Source organism: Meriones unguiculatus, chromosome 1 (assembly GCF_030254825.1).
Source record: "Meriones unguiculatus strain TT.TT164.6M chromosome 1, Bangor_MerUng_6.1, whole genome shotgun sequence".
Taxonomy (NCBI): Eukaryota; Metazoa; Chordata; class Mammalia; order Rodentia; family Muridae; genus Meriones; species Meriones unguiculatus.
The window spans coordinates 101,755,570-101,776,864 of NC_083349.1; positions in this window are offsets into that span (position 1 = coordinate 101,755,570).

Below are 21,295 nucleotides of genomic sequence, written 5' to 3' on the forward strand. Positions count from 1 at the left end.
CCGTGGTCTAGTATTACAACCACTATTCAATACAAAAACCACTGATTATGTGTAGCTCTCCAACTGCGCTGCCCAATAAAGCAGTCACTGGTCATGTGGTGTGAATTTGATCAATTGGAATGAGGTTAGTCTAAAGTAAGATATACTGTAACTCTCAAACATGCATTATTTTGAAAACTAAGCACATATACATTATAAAATAATCATTAATGCTTTCTCTGTTACTTTAATATAAAATGATAATATGCTGGATGCATCACTTTTTACATTCTATAAAATGTACTTATTAGAAAAAATAAATTACAGATTTATCTTTGATTGTGTATCTAAGAATCTGTTGTATCTGTTATAGAGAGTCATTGAGTTTAGATTGCCTGAGCTAACACATAACTAACCATAGAATACCTTCTCTTTCCTATACATAGAATACCTTCTCTTTCACAGTCATCTAATTTTTCCATAAAGACATAAATGAGACATTTGTTATTCTAACAGTATAAAAATACAGTCAAGTAAACATCGTCTTTTTTTTTTAACACTCCCACACAGTTTCAATAGTAATTACTAAATCTTTTAGGAAAATTTTAAAAACTATCTGTTTGTAATGATAAAGGCCTAAAATAGATAAAAGTAAAGGTTGTTATCACACATCCTTTACATGGGATAAATGGGATGGATGGTAGGGGAAAATGACACAAGACAGGAAGGCACTATGTGGTATTGGCACAGAGATAGAAAAACATTGACCAAAAGACAAAATAAAACACAGGGAGTAAACTGTGTCTTAGAAATCAATAAATCACAGGATGGCATTGAAGATCATTGTAGAATGAAGAGGCCACTCAATAAGGGTGATTGAACAATTAATCGGTCACTCAAATTAGATTCTTAAATTAAATTCTTTCCACTGTGCAAAAAAAAAAAAAAAAAAAAAAAAAAAAAGAGTAAATTCTGTGTCAGGCTCCTGACTTGTTCCTTCTTTTCTCCTTCTTCTGATGTCCATCCTCTTTGCCTTTCTGGATAGGAATTGAGCATTTTCTTTCGGTGTACAGATTTTAGTAGGTTTATCCTATATTATATGTCTATATGAATGAGTATATACCATGTACGTCTTTCTGCTTCTGGGATAGCTCACTCAGGAGCCTGACACAGAGGACCTCTGAAAGCCTCTACCCTGCAGACTATCAATGCAGATGCTGAGACTTATGGGCAACCTTTGGGCAGAGTGCAGGGAATCTTAGGAAAGAAGTGGGAAACAATAAGATCTGGAGAGGACAGGAACTCCACAGGGAGAGCAACAGAACCAAAAAACCTGAACACAGGGGTATTTCCTGAGACTGATATTCCAACCAAGGACTATGCATGGAGATAACCTAAGACCCCTGCACAGATGTAGCCCATGGCAGTTCAGTATCCAAGTGGGTTCCATTGTAATAGGAACAGGGACTGTCTCTGACATGAACTGATTGGCCTGTTCTTTAATTACCTCCCCCTGAGGGGGAAGCAGCATTACCAGGCCACAGAAGAAGACAATGCAGCCACTCCTGATGAGACTTAATTGACTAGGATCAGAAGGAAGAAAAAGATCTCCCCTATCAGTAGCCTTGGGGAGGGGCATGCATGCAGAGGGTGGAGGAAGGGAGGGATTGGGATGGGAGGAGGAAGGGAACCACAGGGGAATACAAAGTGAATAAAGTGTAATTAATAAAGAATTAAAAATTAGTAAATTCTGGATAGGGTAAAATCTTAAAGTTCAGGGCATTCTTTGAGAGTATCAAAAATACTAGGACAAATATTTAGATTTTTAAATATTTTTAGTCTGAAAAACAATTTCAAACTGTGTTGAGAATTAAAACATTGGCAATTTTCATTGCTTGACAATTAAATTCCTTTGTTCAACAATCCATCCTAAAGACAAACTCTAAGACAAATTGGAGATGATTTTATTATATGAAAGGATTATCAAATCATTGAGTGAAGGAGGAAACAACTTGAATGCCCATACAGAAGATACAGGACTTTCTTCATGAGAATCGTGTTTAAATTAACTAATGATAAATGACATATAAATTGCCACTTGGAAACTCCTTTACACTTATAAAGTTTCTGACCATTATTAAAAAGGCAGACAAACCAAGTATAAGAAAGGAGACAAGTCAATAAAATCCTGGCAATGTACACATATAAGCAGATACAAAATGATGTTAATTAATGTGAGTAAATATTTGTATAACTAATAATGAACATTTTTTATCCATTTGCTGAATTAGATATTTTCTTTATGACAAGTTGCACAAAAATCCCATCAACATTTCTGTAAATAAACTTTTATCAGATAAAATAAATGTAGGAATAAAGAGAAGATAGGAAGTACTGAGAAGAGCTAAGGGAAGGGAAGGAAAAAATTAAGGCAGGGAAAAAGGGTAATCTGAGGGAGGGGCAAAAACAGAAACAGGAAAAATTGATTATGGAAAGAAAGGGGAAAATATGAAGGGAAAAAAATAAAAAGATAGACTACAAAAGCGCAGACATGGATATAAGGTGATGCAACACTGCTCTGGATACGATGTATGTGAAAATTAAAGAATTGAAGCTTTGTTTATCATAACCGTCATTCAGCATAATAGATCATAGAAAGTATATACTACGTAATACTATGTGACGATGTCAGGGAGAGAAGATGACATTTGGCCATTTATGAATGAGTATGTGTTTAATAAAGCACAGAAAAGAAGGGTGTAAACACAGCATATATGGCGTAGTGAAATATGTGAAAGAGGTGGAGGTTAAGATGGAAAGCCAGATTATGGCATTACAACACTGTAATCTTAAATTGGGTGTGGGGTACAGTAGCTGTCCTTTACCAATATGGAATATAGTTTAAGACTTTCAGTAGGTGCCTGGAACCACAAATTAAGAATCCACAGAAGATGACAATGCAGCCACTCCTGATGAGATCTGATAGACTAAGATCAGAAGGAAGGAGAGGGGGACCTCCTCTATCAATGGACTTGGGGAGGGGCATGCGTGAAGAAGGGGGAGAGAAGGTGGGATTAGGAGGGGAGGAGGGGGCTTTATGGGGGGATACAAAGTGAATAAAGTGTAATTAATAAAAGTTAAAAAAAGAATCCATTAATTTCGTGTTTTTCTTATATACTCTTAAAGTGATGAGGTTTAATTAAAGAACCAGGTATGGAAGAGATAAGTAGCAATAATGTATAAATTTATGAAAAATCCAGAATTGTAATTTAAGAATTATTTCTATATTGAATTCTGAATTTAATTATTTCTGACAGATTGATGATAATAAATAAAATTGCATAAAGGAAAACCTAGAATAAAGAAAAACAGAAAAAGAGGTGTGTCACACACATATGTATATATGGTTATGCTTTAATACAAATATACATATCTCTGTTAACACACACAGGAGATTCATCTATGTATGCTTGTCTATGGATAAAATACTGTTACATGGAAATACAATTAATAAATGAATGTATACATTTATATAATGTTGCAGGATATTTGATCACACTGTGAAACCTACGATTGTGTTGTTTACTGGAAAAGCCTCTTTCTAGTGGTGGTGTAGCTCAGCACTATCACATACCTTAAATCCAGGAGCTTTCTGTAAACAGGATTGAATAATGTTAAGTCTAGGTCAAGAGGCAGAGCAAGTAACCAGTTTACAGAGAGAAAACATAGGAAAAGACTATAGAAATAGAAGGAAGTCAGGAGTACGGAGAGAGACTTAAGGACACTAGAAGGGAGGAACACTGAGTTTGAGGGTTTTTAAGACTGCTTGGATAGGGAAAGCACCTTATTTTTGGGGGGTCCGCTAAGGAGGAAGGCCAGCTGGGTGCTTTCTCTGCCTCTCTGAGCTAGTAAGCTTTCATCCCAGCATATGACTCCAAGACTTTATTGGTAAAATCAAACAGTTGAAAATTTGTTAAAAAAATATATATATATAAAATATAAAATATATATATATATATATATATATAAATTGTGAGCAATGTAATTGCCATATGATTTTGGAAACTTCTCAGTTTTTGCCCTTGGTCCCTGTCATTTCCAAGTATTCATTCTAGAGCTATATTCTTTGATTCACTCAAGACTGCATTGAGTTCACTGAGCCATTCCATGGAAAACAACAACAAACAAAAACTAGTTACCTGCCTGGTTAGTGCAATCTGTGATCACTATGGAGCCTTATTCCTGATCAGTAGAAGTATAGCAGAGTAAAAAATGACCAGATTACCTTCTGCTCTAGAGTGTGGAAATATGACAAATGATAATTATATGAGAAATCATGTTTCATTTTGTGTTTGTTTTGTTTCGTTTTTGATACATCCTGACCTCAGCTTTCCCCTTCTCAACTCATCCTAGTCCCTGCTCTTCTTCCCCTCTCTCCCAGATCCACTCCTCCTCAATTTCCCTTCATTTTTTTCTTTAAAAAATATTTATTTGTTTATTTATTACAGTTTGTTTACTTTGTATCACAGCTGTAGCCCACTCTCATCCCATCCCAGTCTTACCCTCCCTCCCATGCTCCTCTCCAAGGGCTCTGATAGGGGATGTCCTCCTCCCCTTCCATCTTATCCTAGCCTATCAGGTCTCATCAGGACTGGCTGTATTGTCTTCCTCTGGGCCTGATAAGGCTCCTCCCCTTTCAGGGGGAGGTGACCAAACAGCCAGCCACTGAATTCACGTCAGAGACAGTTCCTTTTCCTATTACTAGGGAACTCACTTGGACACTGAGCTGCCATGGGCTACTTCTGTGGAGGGGTTCTAAGTTATCTCCATGCATGATCATTGGTTGCAGTATCAGTCCCAGAAAAAGACTCCTGCAGCCAAATATTTTGGTTCTGTTGTTCTCCTTGTGGAGCTCCTGTCCCCTCAGGTCTTTCTATTTTCCCCTTCTTTCAGAAGATTCCCTGAACTCTTCACAAAGTTTGGCCATGAGTCTCAGCATCTGCTTTGATATCCTGCTAGGTAGAGTCTTTCAGAGGCCCTTTGTGATAGGCTCCTGTCCTGTTCCCTGTTTTCTCTCTCTTCCAATGCCCTTCCTGTTTGCCTTTCTCAATGAGGATTAATCATCCTACGAGGGTCTTCTCCATCTATATTCTTTAGGTGTACAGATTTTAGTATGTTTATCCTATGTTATATGTCTAATATCCACTATAAATGAATATATACCATGTGTGTCTTTCTGCTTCTGGGATACCTCACTCAGGATGATCTTTTCTAGTTCCCACTATTTGCCTGCAAATTTCATTATTTCCTTGTTTTTAATAACTGAGTAGTATTCCATTGTGTAAATGTACCACAATTTCCATTCTTCAACTGAGGGACATCTGGGTTGTTTCCATATTCTGGCTAAAAATAAAACTGCTACAGATATGATTGAGCAAATGTCCTTGTTGTGTACTTGAGCATCTTTTGGATATATGCCTAGGAGTGGTATAGCTGGATCTTGAGGTAGCACTATTTCTAATTGCCTAAGAAAGCGCCAGATTGATTTCCAAAGTGGTTGTACAAGTTTACATTCCCACCAGCAGTGGAGGAGGGTTCTACTTTCTCCATACTCTCCAGCATGTCACTTGAGTTTTTGATCTTAGCCATTCTGATGGGTGTAAGGTGAAATTTCAGGGTTGTTTTGTTTTGCTTTTCCCTCGTGACTAAGGATGTTGAACATTTCTTTAAGTGTTTCTCTGCCATTCACTATTCCTCTGTTGAGAATTTTCTGCTTAGTTTTGTACCTCATCAAAAAAGAAATTGAAGAAGATATCAGAAGATGGAAAGATTTCCCATGCTCATGGATTGGTAGGATTAAGAGAGTGAAAATGGCCATCTTTCCAAAAGACATCTACAGATTCAATGCATTTCCCATCAATTTACCAACACAGTTCTCTATAGACATTGAAAGAAAAATTCTCACCTTCATATGGAAAAACCAAAAAACCAAAATAGCTAAAACTATCCTCTACCATAAAAGATCTTCTGGAGGCATTTCTTTCCCTGATCTCAAGAGTAGTTGTGATTTGCATTTCCTGAATGAATACAGATGTTGAGCATTTATTTAAGTGTTTGTCATTCAATATTACTCTGTTGAGAATTCTCTGCTTGGCTCTTTACCCCGTTTTTTAATTGGATTACTATATTTGTTGCTTTTGTTTTGTGTTCTTTATAAATTCTGAGTTCTTTATATATTCTGGATATTAGCCCTCTGTAAGATATAGGGTTGGTGAAGATCCCTTTTTAGTCTGTAGGCTATTGTTATATTCTAATGACAGTGTCCTTTGCTTAACAGAAGCTTTTCAGTTTCATGAGGTCCCATTTATTGATTGTTGATCTTAGAGTCTGTGATTTTGGTGTTCTATTCAGTAAGTTGTCTCTTGTGCAAGTGTTCAAGGCTCTTCGCCACTTTTTCTTCTAACATATTTAGTGTGTCTGATTTTATGTTGAGGTCTTTGATCCACGTGGACTTTAGTTTTGTGCAGAGTGATAAATATGGATCTATTTGCATTTTTCTACATGGAGACATTCAGATAGACCAGTCCCATTTGTTGAAGATCATGTCTTTATTTTATTTTTTTGGCTTCTTTGTAAAATAATCAGGTGTCCATAGGTGTGTGGGTTTATTTCTGGGTCTTTTATCTATTCCATTGATCCACCATTCTGTTTCTAGCTGTCGGGAGCAGTGACTCCAGCGGCCTGCTTTGATATTTAAATCTCGGCAGAGAGATGGCTTTTAGGAGGCCTTTACTAATGGCAGAGGAGAACTTGCAAGTCCATCTCCTTTTGTTTGTGACAGCAGGTGGGATAGCTTGTGAGGGTCACACCTCTTCCTCAGGCTCCTTGTGCAAATTAACCTATTGTTCTGAGATGTGTTACTGGATGAAAGTAACTCCTCAAAAAATAAAGTGGTCAGAAGGCTGGAGGCAGAGGAGGAGGGAGAGACTTCAGCCTGCCTTTTGCTGTGGCTGTCAAGTCTAGACCTTTAAAAATGTTTCTTGTGTGTTGTGTGTTTATTTTATTAATATTAATCCTCACTCCCAACTCAAGAACCGTTCAACTCTGCTGGCTGGCTCCAGCACTATGCCAGTACCATGCTGTTTTTATTATTATTGCTCTGTAGTACAGCTTTAGATCAGGGATGGAGATGCCTCCAGATGATCTGTTGTTATGCAGGATTGTTTTAGCAAGTCTGGGTTTTTTATTTTCCCTCATGAAGTTGAGAATTGTTCTTTCAAGTTCTGTAAAAAATTGTGTTGATATTTTGATGGGAATTGCATTAAATCTGTAGTCTTCTTCTGGCAAAAATTCTACCAGAGAACTACATCAGCTGATAAACACCTTCAGCAAAGTGGCTGGATACAATATTAACTCAAAAAAAAAAATCAGTAGCCCTCCTTTACACAAATACAAATGTGCTGAGAAAGAAATTAGGGAAACTGCACCCTTCATGATAGTCAGTAATAAAATAAAGAACCATGGTGTGACTCTAACCAAGCAAGTGAAAGACCTTGAAGTCTTGAAGTCTCTGAAGAAAGAAACTGAAGAAAATATCAGAAGATGGAAAGATCACTCATGCTCATGGAAAGGTAGGGTTATCATAGTGAAAATGGTCATCCCGACGAAAGCAGTCTCCATTTCCCTTTAGAAAAGAGCAGGCCTTCCCGGAATATCAACCGCTCTCTGCAGGTGAATATATACAACTGAACACTCACCTTTTTGGCTCCATCTTGCGTCGGTGTCTGAAAAGGAGGCTTTGCTTCATCCACCAGGAAACAGCAGAACCCAACATAGTTGCAGGGAAATAGGACTTTTCATATGTTCTTAAGAAAATGTAGTAAAAAAAAGAAAGGCTTTATTAAAAAATGAGAAGCAAATGCATATGTGCCTTCTTGAAAATGTTGTAAACATTGACAACGAGATTTCTCCTCTGGGGATTAGGCCAATTTCATGCATAAAAACAAAAGAAACAGACGAACTGAAGAAATAGATCATTGAAGGTTTAAACATATTTGTGTTAAGGGACATGCAAAAAAGTATTTTCTTTCTTTGTGATATGAGGGGGAGATTTCAGATAAGAAATACATTAACACATTCAATATCCTTGAGAAATTACAAACTCAGATACATGAGAGACAAAATATTAAATAAAGAAAAATTGAAAAGTTTTCAATCTGAGTACAGGGAATGATAATAAACCTTAGGTAGTGTTTCAAAGGCAGAATCATGGCTCATATAATTTTTCTGCTTACAGGTAGCTTGCTCAATATTTAGCAGGGCCTCAGATGTGTTTGTTAAGAACATGCTCCCTTTAAGAATATACATATTATCTTGAGAATGGTACTGGATTTCTAAATGAGACTACTTAAATATTCTTTATGGTATTGATTTAGTGGGTGGATTAAAATTAGGATCTGAACTTCTTGAGTACTTAATTTTCATTATGTATAACCACAGACTTTCCCTTCCATGCCCCAGAGACTTTATTATTTATGAATAAATGCCCAGACCATAGCTTTGGCTCATTCCCCAACTAGCTCATTACTTATCTTATCCATTTATTCTGTTGTATGTGTGCCGCATGGCTTGCCTCAGTTTTGTGCGTCCATCTTCCTCAGACAATGGGGCTTCTTCACTCTATGTCAAAGTCCATCTCTCTCTCTCTCTCACTAGAACTTCCACATCCTATTTTCTGCAGCAGGAAATAGCCCATCAGCTATTTACTGACAGGAGATGCTTCCATAGAGCACATAATTTTTTTTTCTCTACAATTACGTCATTTCATTATAGGACACTTGTTTGTCTTACAGGTAATTTTCACATTTCCTGTTTTTTCTTACATTTAATGGGTGTGAATTCCCCTACCTTCTTTAAAACAAACAACAGCTAAGATGAAGACTGATCAAATGAAATGTCCAAAGTCCTTCCTTCCTGATAATTATGATTACAGCAGACTTGATTTGTTGATTAACTTTAATTGTCTGTCATTTGCTTTTTGTGTTTTGTTGTTTAATTTGAGTTCTTATAACAAATAGGAAGTAGAAGGTATCTGAGGCAATAACATCTCAGTCAGATAAAGCTCAGCATATTGCTTAGATTTACAGACCAAAGTCAAGTGGCAATGCTTTTTAAGGAAATAGTTTCACAAAAACATTATTATTGACAAAACTGTTGCACTCATTTAACACCATTCTATGTCAACTTCATGCCAACTTTCACAAGGGTGAAGGTGTCTGGAGACAACCATGCTGACTCGTCTGATTTTGAGTTTGTGATTTCAGTCTTGAAGTGGCAGTTAAATACTTCCTGAGATTTTTGGAAATGTTCATTCTGACATGCTAAGTGGTTCATATCTTCTAATCATCCCCCAAACCATAATCCCATTAACATAATCAGATTTAGGCAAAAGAAATACAAGAAACTCAAGTAAATCTGAACAGTTTTCCAGTGTTTATGCATGCACACATTTTTATGAGAGAAGGGTTGTTCATGGCATATTTATACTAAGAATTATTTATCTGCATTAAATGAGTATTTAAGTAACACACTTGTGTAAAGTATCTTATTCTTTTTAATCAATGTCTGTTTCTGTATCTCTAATCTACCTCTCATAATTTGTTTATAAAATTTCTTATAGTATCTCTTTTCCATTATAATGAGTTCTGTAGTAGACACTCATGACTTATGTTGCACTTTAGTTTACTGAAATTTAATTAAAGCTACAAGATGTTCATTATTATGAGTAAAAGCCAGCCTATTACCTTGAGCTGCGTAAAGTTCTCAAACCCAAGAAGGCTCTTCAAGTTTGGGTAGCTAAATCTCACAATGGCATCTTTGATAGTGTAATTATTTCCATTTTTCTCTCTTCTTCAGTGTTATATTGACTCTTTGATGGGTGGCTTTTCAAACAATGAGCCATGAATAGAAATAGTATGCCCTTTCTTCAATTTTGATTCCCTAGTTGTTACACATCATGTATAGATTGTACTTAATTTCATTTAACAAATACGAAAGAGAATAAAAATCTTTGGATTATAAAATATACCTTGAAAGTAGGCATGGAAAATTGTACACTTAAAGAGAGAACTGTTTTTAGCAGCAATATGCAATTTTAAGTAACACTGACACTTAGAGAAATAGATATTTTTGTTAACTTTAATTCTTTCATCACATTCAGTATTAGTTTTGCTTTTATGCAATTTGCATGATGCTATTCCTAAAAAGATACTAAGACTATCAAGAAAGAGTGAGAACTCATTTAAAAATATTTCAAAAATTAAAAAAAAATTAGAGTCTTTTCTTCAAAGTTTATGTATGATTTCAAATAAGCTGGTTTTTTTTTCTTATAATGTATTTGTTAGGGGCATTAAAAAAACTTTAAGTGGTTAATAATCCTTAAAAGAATCCAAAACTGCTATGATAACAAAACTAATACAAATACATGAATCTTTAAAAATAATTTGATAGCATCAAATTCCAACAAATGTGAATTTCTTTAATCATTTTGTCAGCAAATACTAAAATTAGGGCATGATTTCATATAATTTTTCCAATACCAATAGAAATTTCTTGGCACATGGAAAATAATATTCTGTGAGCAGAAAAATGAATAATGCATATAGAAAAGCTAATGTTGCTTGTAGGATCTTTCATGCTTTGCTTTAACTTTGACTAAATGCATTTTATCTTTAAATATTTGCTAAATTTCATGTTTTTATTAATTCTATTACACTATATACTTTTCTCAATATCCTTTAAAAAGTTTCCATCACTCCTAGGCATATATACAAAAGATGCTCAAGTATACAACAAGGACATTTGCTCAACCATGTTTGTAGCAGCTTTATTTGTAATAGGCAGAAGTTGGAAACAGCCCAGATGCCCCTCAGTTGAAAAATAGATACAGAAATTGTGATACATCTATACAATGGATTACTACTCAGAAATAAAAATAAATAAATAAATAAAGAAAGAAAGAAAGAAAGAAAGAAAGAAACCCAAGGAAATCATGAAATTTGCAGGCAAATGGTGGGAATTGGAAAAGATCATCCTGAGTGAGGTATCCCAGAAGCAGAAAGACACACAGGGTATATACTCACTCATAAGTTCATAAGTGGATATTAGATATACAATATCAGATAAACATGCTAAAATCTGTACACCTAAGGAAGCTAATCAAGAAGGAGAACTCTGGCTAAGATGCTCAATCCCCCATTCAGAAAGGCAAAGAGGATGGAACATTGGAGAAGGGAGAAAACAGGGAACAGGACAGGAGCCTGCCACAGAAGTCCTCTGAAAGGCTCTACCCTGCAGAGTATTGAGGCAGATGTTGAGACTCATAACCAAACTTTGGGCAGAGTGCAGGGAATCTTATGAAAGAAATGGGAGATAGTAATAACTGGAGAGGACAGGAGCTCCACAAGGAGAGCAACAGCTACAAAATGTTTGTTCACAGGGGTCTTTTATGAGACTGATACTCTAGTCAAGGACCACTCATGGAGATGGCCTGGAACCTCTGCACAGAGGTAGCCCATGGCAGTTCAGTGTCCAAGTGGGTTCCATAGTAATGGGGACAGGGACTGTCTCTGAGAGGAACTAATTGGCATGCTCTTTGATCACCTCCCCACTGAGGGGAGAGCAGCCCTACCAGGCGACAGAGGAAGACAATGCAGCTGCATCTAATGAGACCTGATAGACTAGGATCAGAGGGAAGGGGAGGATGACCTCCCCTATCAGTGGAATGGGGAAGGGTGGGAAAAAGGGAGAGAGGATGGATTTTAGAGGGGAGGAGGGAGGGAGCTACAGGGGGGATACAAAGTAAATGAACTGAAATTAATAAAAATAAAATTTAAAAAGTTTCTATCAAAATATGCACCTTTCCTGAATATTCATCTGAAGGAGTTTTCAGGTCCCTATAACCTTTAATTTTCTCCATAAATCATTGCATGAAGAAAATACTGCAATGTAAAGGTTGATTGTTTTGGGATTGTGATTCTTTTTCATCACAGCTTCTGCTTGCTGGGTTTTATGCTAACTTGACTCAAGCTGAAGCTATTTGAGAGGAGGGAGAAAGTGCCTCTATAAATTTTAGGTGTAGAAAAGCTTGTAAGGTATTTTCTAAATTAGTGATTGGTGTGAGAAAGTCATGCCTGTTATGGGTAGTACCAAATATGGGCTGGATTCCCTGAGTTCTAAAAAAAAAAAAATGTAGAAAGCTAACACAAATACAGTGACTAGTGAGACTGCTTTCTCAGCTTCCAAGTTCTAGGCCATCATACCTTAATAGAATGTCTCTTAATACAAAAATTGTGCAATTTTGTCACCATTTTGATGCTAGTTGAGAAATTTTATGTTTTTAAATAAAGTTCACTTTAATTTAGGCAAAAATATAATTAATACAATGGATTATTTTAAATAATATTTCTTCATAAATTTTTGTTATTTATATTGAAAGTATAGTTTTCTTTCATACAATACATTTGACCATAGTTTATTGTCCCTTCACTCCTTCCATCTTTCCTGATACACACACAATTTTGTGAAAGCCTGCTCATTTCTGAAGAGAAAAAAAGAGTAGAAATTTACCATATTATGCCTATTTGCCTATACCTTATTTTCCATCAATTTCATATTCAATCAATATTTGCATATTGCACAAATAACATTAAAACATGACAAAAAAAGTAGAGACAAGGAAAAAAGAAAGTAAAAAAACTTAATAGTGGGAGACTTGAACACCCCACTCTCACCAAGGGACAGATCAACTGGACAAAAGCCAAATAGGATAATAAAGGCACTTACAGAGGCCCTAACTTAAATGGACCTAATAGATATCTACAGAACTTTTCACACAAACTCAAAGAATACTTTCTTTTCAACACCTCCTGGATGGAACCTTCTCCAAAATAGACCATATAGTTGGTCACAAAGCATGCCTCAACAGATACGAGAAGATTGAAATAATTCCCTCTATCCTATCTGATCACCATGGACTAAAGCTGGACATCAACAACAATGGAATTAGTAAAAAACCTACACGCACATAGAAACTGAATAACTTGCTGCTCAATGACAGCTGGGTTAAGGAAGAAATAAAGAAATTAAAGACATCCTAGAATTCATTGAAAATGAAGGTACAACATACCCTAATTTATGGGACACAATGAGAACAGTGTTCAGAGGATAATTCAAAGCACTAAGTGCCTTCAAGAAAAAAATTTGTAACGTCTCATACAAGCAACTTAATGGCCCAACTGAAAGCTCTAGGAAAAGAAAAAAAAAAAAAAGAAGAAGAAGAAGAAGCAAATACGCCCAAAGGGAGAAGATGGCACCTCTCTCTTATGAACATTGATGCAAAAATACTCAATAAAATACTTGTAAACCGAATCCAAGAACATGTCAAAGATATCATCCACTATGACCAAGTAAGCTTCATCACAGGTATGCAAGGGTGGTTCAACATACGGAAATCCATCAATGTAATCCACCATATAAACAAACTGAAGGAGAAAAACCAGATGATCATCTCCTTAGATGCCGAAAAAGCATTTGACAAAATCCAACACCCATTCATGTTTAAAGTCTTGGAGAGATCAGGGATACAAGGCACATACTTAAACCTAGTAAAGACAATATACAGCAAGCCTATAGCCAACATCAAACTCAATGGAGAGAAACTCAAATCAATCCCACTGAAATCAGGGACAAGGCAAGGCTGCCCATTCTCTCCATATCTCTTCAACATAGTACTTGAAGTCTTAGCTAAAGCAACAAGACAACTAAAGGGGATCAAGGGGATGGAAATGGGAAACGAAGAGGTCAAAGTTCCACTATTCGCAGATGATGTGACAGTATACATAAGCGACCCCAAAAATTCAACCAGAGAACTCCTTCAGCTGATAAACACCTTAGGCAAAGTGGCAGGATATAAAATCATCTCAAAATAATCAGAAGCCCTCCTGTACACCAAAGACAAAAGGGCTGAGAAAGAAATCAGGGCATCAACACACTTCACAATAGCCACTGAAAACATAAATTACCTTGTATTGACTCTAACCAAGCAAGTGAAAGACCCAATTGAAAAAAAACCTTAATGTCTCTGAAGAAAGAAATTGAAGAAGATATCAGAAGATGGAAAGATCTCCCGTGCTCATGGATTGGTAGGATTAACATTGTGAAAATGGCCATACTGCTAAAAGCAATCTACAGATTCAATGCAATTCCCATTAAAATACCAACACAATTCTTTACAGACCTTGAAAGAAAAACTCTCAGGTTCATATGGAAATACAATAGACCCAGAATTTCAAAACGATCCTGTACAACAACAGATCGCCTGGAGGTATTTCCATCCCTGATCTCAAGTTGTACTACAGAGCAATAAGCAATAAAAAATGCATGGTTTTGGCATAGAAACAGAAAGAAGGATCAATGGAACCGAATAGAAGACCCAGAAATAAATCTACACACCAATGATTTCTTGATTTTTGACAAAGAAATCAAAACCATTCAATGGAAAAAGACAGCATCATCAACAAATGGTGCTGGTCCAACTGGATGTCTACATGCAGAAAAGTGAAAATAGGCCCATATTTATCACTCTGCACAGAACTAAAGTCCAAGTGGATCAAAGATCTCAACATCAAACCAGACACACTAAATATATTAGAAGAAAAAGTGGGGAAGAGCCTAGAATTCATTGGCCCAGGAGACAACTTCTTGTACAGAACACCAATAGCATAGGCTCTAAAATCAACAATCCATAAATGGAACCTCATGAAACTGAAAAGCTTCTGTAAAGCAAAGGACACTTTCGTCAGAACAAAACGACAGCCTACAGACTGGGAAAGGATCTTCACCAACCCTATATCTGACAGAGGCCTGATATCCAGAATATATATAGAACTAAAGAAATTAAAAAACAATAAATTAAGCAATCCAATTAAAAATGGGTATGGAGCTAAATAGAGAATTCTCTGTAGAGGAATATAGAATGGCAGAGAAACACTTAAAGAAATGCTCAGTGCCCTTATCCATCAGAGAGATGCAAATCAAAATGACCCTGTGATTTCACCTTACACTCATCAGAATGGCTAAGATTAAAAACTCAAGTGACAACACATGCTGGTGAGCTTGTGGAGAAAGGGGATCCCTCTTCCATTGCTGGTGGGAATGTAAATTTATACAACCACTTTGTAAATCAATCTGGTGCTTTCTCATACTCTTAGGAATAGCTCTTCCTCAAGATCCAGCCATACCACTCCTAGGCATATATCCAAAAGATGCTTAAGTACACAACAAGGACATTTGCTCAACCATGTTTGTAACAGCTTTATTTGTAATAGCCAGAACCTGGAAACAACCCAGATGTTCATCAATGGAAGAACCAATGCAGAAATTGTGGTACTTTTACACAATGGAATACTACTCAGCAATTAAAAAGAAAGAAATCATGAAATTTTCAGGCAAATGTTGGGACCTAGAAAAAATCATTCTGAGTGAGGTTTCCCAGCAGCACAAAGACCTTAATAGATAGACTTTATATAGACCTTTAAGATATGATAAATATACTGAAATCTATACACCTAAAGAAGATAAACAAGAAAGAACCTGGGGCAAGATGGTCAATCCTCACTTAGAAAGACAAATAGCATGGACATTGGATGTACAAGAAATTAAGTAACAGGACAGGGGGCTACCACAGAGGGCCTCTGAAAGACTCTACCTAGCAGTGTACCAAAGCAAATACTGAGACTCAAAACCAAACCTTAGGCAGGGTGCAGGGAATCAAATGAAAGAAGGGGGAGTTAGTATGAGAGGGAGAGGACAGGAGCTCCACAAGGACCAAATATATCTGGGCACAGGGGTCTTCTATGAGACTGTTTCTCCAACCAAGGACCATGCAGGTATATAACCCCTGCTCAAATGTAGTCCATGATAGCTCAGTATCGAAGTGGGTACCCTAGTAAGAGGAACAGGGACTATTTTTGACATGAACTCAATGGTGGGCTCTTTGAGCCCCCACCCCCACCCTGAGGGAAGAGCACCCTGCTAGGCCACAGAGATGACTTTGCAGCCAGTCCTGAAGATACCTGATAAAACAGGGTTAGATGAAAGGGGAGGAGGTCCTTCCCTATCAGTAGACTGGGAAAGGAGCAGGGAGGAGATAAGGGAGGGAGGGTGGGATTGATAGGGAATGAGGGAGGGGGATACAGCTGGGATACAAAGTTAGTAAACTGTAAGTAATATTAAAAAAATAAAAATAAAGAAAACTTATTACTCTTGTATATCCACTATAGAAAAGTTTATTATAAAATGTTTCGGCATTGGGAGAATTAAAATAAACACAAACAAAAGTAGACACTTGAAAATAACTTACACACTGAAAACATTGAAGAGTGTGTGGTTGTTTCCTTGAACCTATTGCTTACCAGTATAAACTCAGGCAGCTTTCAATAGGGTTACAGGTGTAAAAGACAGCATAGTTGCTCAATAACCATAGAGTTGACTAATAACTTTGCAAAGGGAAAGAAAACTTCACTTTTCCTGTAACTGATATGTGTATGTTGAAGGCATTTTATTTTTTCATACAGCTAGCATTGCATAACATTTTAGGAAGCCTGAACTGTGGATATTGTAAGTTCCAGAAGTGGAAATATGCTAACTAAGACATTTCTGCTCTGCTACTCTGTAGAAGGAATTTCTTGAATCTGTATGGAAGCATTATCAATCAATAAAAAAAAATCCTATGGCCTATAGGAAAGGGAAGAATAGAAGGTGGGATGTCTGGCAGGGAGAAAGAATTTTGGGAGAGAGCCAGGCACATGAGATTCAGCCAGAGAGATATCATGAGGACAGGTGCATGGTACATGAGCATAGGCAACCAGCCATGAGGCAGAATGTAGAATGGAATAAATGGGTTGTTTTAAGTTATGAGCTAGTCAGATTTGAGGTTAGCTATATAGCCTAGATATTTGGAAATATATTTTATTTCTCATAAGTCTTTATTCCAGGAGCTTGGGGCTAGGAGGAAATACTCCCACAACAAAATGGTGTACCATATGTGGAGCATCACATTCAAAGTAAATTGAGAAAAGTTCTGGGTAGAGGCACAAACTCTCCAGCAAACTAAAACAGCTTCAAAGCTCTGTTTCTTAAAAAAAAAAAAAAAAAAAAAAAAAAAGGCATTGTTAAAAATCATGAGGCTGGTTAACTTATATTCTCTGCAAGAAGTTTATTAGGAGGGAGGGGGAAAAGGGGAGCAGGACATGGTGGGGAGAGAGAAAGGGAAGGGGAAAGGGGGTTCCCAGAGAGAGAGAGAGTAAGAGTGTAGGAGAGAGAAAAAGAGAGAGTGTAAGTGAGAGAGAGTAAGAGTGTAAGAGGGAGACTATGTGTTGGGATCATCCCTTTAAGGGACAAGGTAACCATGCCTTCCAGGTGTGGCCACCTGGCCTGCAACACATGATGACATCATAGGTTGCTGGGTAACACAGGAGCAGGTTGTTTTCCAAAATACTAACAGGCATGATACCTTCAAAAAGGAGCAAAAGCAGTGCATAGCCTCAGGCATGCCCCGAAGGTGAAACACTTCCCAGAACAACAGTACAAAATTAGCCTCGGAAAAGTGGATGGGAAAAAGGGTTTTCTAGCCGAAGAGCCAGAAAGGCACAGGAAACTGCAGAGTGGCAATGTGAAAGCTGCCACTGGGGAGAGCAAGCCTAAGAAGCTGGCTCAGTGGGCAGGCTCTGAGCTGTGAAGCAGTTTCTCCAGTAAGCATATGGTCCCAGAGCAGGTGAAGACTGAGCTTTTCTGGACCAGCTAATGCAGAGGAGGCTCACGAATACCACTGAGAAGCTGATGAATGGCTCACAATATGTCAGGGACCACCCTTTCCTGTTGGGTTGTTCATGGCAGAAGGCATGGCCATTTAAGGATTGCTAGGGGAGTAATGGGAAAGGGACATGGCCACACACAGGCACAGAAAGACACAGAAAATACACATACTCAGCCAACCAGGTTAAACAAACAAACAAACAACAACAACAAAAAAAAAAACTTTTGAACTTGTGTTTTAAGGCTAGAAAGGGAAAGAGACTATATATGAAACATCATAAATCAATATAAGTGGTTTAAATTTGATAAAATCCCTAAAGATAGAATTAAATACATTGAAAGGAATACTCCTGTAAAAATGGGGAAGAGTATGGATAGATAAGGTTAAATACAGGACAAAAGGTATTTACTTAAAAGGTGGTAAAAGGAAGAAAAATAAATGTATGTAGAATGTAAATATCCAAAGAAAGGAGACAGAAAAACAGATAGAAATGTTTTTAATGTTACAAGGATGCTTAAAATAATAAATAGATAAATAAATAAACAAGTTGAACATAGTACAAAAATAGTTTAATTAATAACATCTCTCCACAGAGACTTAGAGAGATTATAAATGAATAAGTAAATAAATAAATTTTTCTATGTTACAAAATAATAATCACTGTAGAGGAGGACAATTAGATCCCATGCAGTTTTGTGTAGATACAAAAATGGCTGTATGTTCAATGATGATGATAGTTTTATGCTTCTAATTGAGGAAGACAAAAAAAAATGCAGCAGACCTAGAGGGAGAAGGGACTTCTAAATTAGATCAGCCTAAACTTGACTTGACTTTAAAAATGGAGGTCAAAAGGTAGCTTGTAATGGGAAAAAAAAAGCTTTATGTTAATGTCAGCAGAAAAGTTGAGGCTGTTAATTCCATCCAAACTGATAAAAATCAGATTTTACAGATGTAGCCCAACCCCTCCTCTCCGATCTTTGCTACACACCATATCAAGACCATATCAAGACCAAAGCAAGTAATATATATACTGGTCCCTCTATTTTGGGATAGTTCTTAAAGTGGCTATGACATGAATGTTTTTACATATCCAATAAATCTTGTTGGATACAAAATCCTCAGGACTTACAATGCCATAGTTTAAATGGCATAAAATAAAAATTGGTAATATAGCATGGTATATAATCCAAACCAGCTGTATATAGAAAGACAGATATCTTTCACCTGCTCAAAGAGCAAGGGATAGTCCTTAACCGATCTGTGCATACTGCACATTCCATACTTATGTTATTATAGAACTGTATATTACTTGGGAGAATTTATATGCTAACAGAAAAAAGGAACAGAGAACAATGAAGTTGGAGAGGACCTGACAAGGTTAATCCTGAGGATGCTGAGCTACTGACATGTTTGGGCAAGCATCCTGCTTGATTGAGCCTCAGACGGCTTCAATGGCTGTTTTCATAAAACAAAAAACAAACAAACAAACAAACACCTAAACTTGTTTCCAGGAAAAATTCAAAGCAACTAACTCAAATTGCCAATATCATAGACTTTTCCAAACAGGACTTCATTTAATCTTACATTTTCACAGCATGTAGAGCCTGGATTAAAAAAAAAAAAAGTTATTGCAAGAGTTCTTAACCATTTTTCCCAATTTTGTTGAGCATCCCAAAAGAATACTATGCCCCAAAATCATTAGGAAGAAATTTTAAGAGATCATCACCTCATTTATAACAAAACAAAACAAGCAGTGTGGAAGGTTTTGGTCATTCTACTGATGCTTATTTTTAAAAGGTATTGTTGGTTACAGGTTATTAAATAGTCTTATCAGGGAGAAAAGAGGTACAGAAACTTAGACTCTGGGAATTTCCTTCTTTTTCTATTCTTTCTTGTTTAGGTAAGGGAAGAAAGAGGGGTTGAAAAGAAAAGGGAGGATTTAGGAATAATACAGGAATAATAGGGAAAAAAAGTAGATTATTGAATATACCCTTAAACCAACGACAATTTTATCAGCCAATCACCTGATATATGTTATAGATCTGTATATTTATACATAAATAAGAGGTTTTTTGCTTATGTTAGTACTAATTTTTATATATTGATACAAGTTGAGGTTATTTTTGAAATATTTATATAGATTCTTTGTGCTGGTGCATAAATACAGTTATTTTTTATACACTGGTATAGGGGCTTCTATTTTTGTATAAGTTCTTGGACCTATGGAACTTAATTAAAATGAATATTTTTAGTTTCAGTCCTTTTAAAAGATGCTACTACAAACTGTTTAGGATAGTTAAAATGCAAGTTCTTAGTTAATCAATTAAACTCATGGTTATGTCAGATACTAGTCTAATTTATCACAGAAATATACATCCTATGATTAAGAGATAACAAATAGCTAGAAGCAAACAATGTTTACCCATGCAGATTTCCTATAGATACATAGGAAATGGCAATACACTGTGTAACTATATGGAGATAGAGAAGTAATTGGTCTTCGGTCTTCGAAAACCCCAGAGACCTACAGAGTGAGGTATTTAATGTTTTGTTTTTGTTTTTGTTTTTGTTTTTTGAGGTTAAGGCCTTTTGACTTTGAGATATGTCAGCTCCTGGCAGCACCCCATTCGACTTGAAAGAAGATGAAGGGCATCAAAGAATCTCCTTTAGGATTTGTTGCAAAATAGCAAGATGACACTAGGCAAAGAAATGCACCCTGTTACCTTTGCAGACTGTCTGAAATGGGCAAAACTTGGACATGGGCAAAGTCAGCTGCCAACTCTAACAAGAGAGATTAAGCAAGTGCTTCATAATTCCTGCTTCACAAGTATGTATTTCGGATATTCTGGGCCAGAAGGCTGAAGATGGTGCTCCAGAGTTATAGAGAAATTTTGGGTGACTGGCCTGACAGCCAGCTGTCTGTCATTTTTATATTTGGAAGCTGCTTACATGCATTTTGTACATACTGGGTAATGTTATTTGCTTCTCAGGTTTCTGATGGGGTTGAAGAGCAGCTTGTCATAGTCTTACAATTACACTGAAGTTATTTAGGGTTCAAGAAGATACTTTTAAGGTCAAAAAATTTAGGTTGCTAAATATTAGCTATCATGTAATATAATCTAGATACAGAACTCTGATCTCACCATGATAGAATAGATAATAGAATACTTTCTCCAAAATTTCCAAATACATATAGACTGGACATTGTGAATATAAAACTTACTCAAATGTTTCATAATTGTTATTATTTTATATAGTTTTGAATTGTAATAAAGAGTCTTTATTTGGGCTAACAGGAAACAATATAGAAGGAATCTCTTGTGTCTAAATAAAAGCATCTCTTGTCAAAAAAAAATATTATGCCCTATAGGAAAGGGTAGAATAGAAGGTGGGACATCCAGCAGGCAGAGAAGATTCTGGGAGAGAGCCAGGCGCAGGATA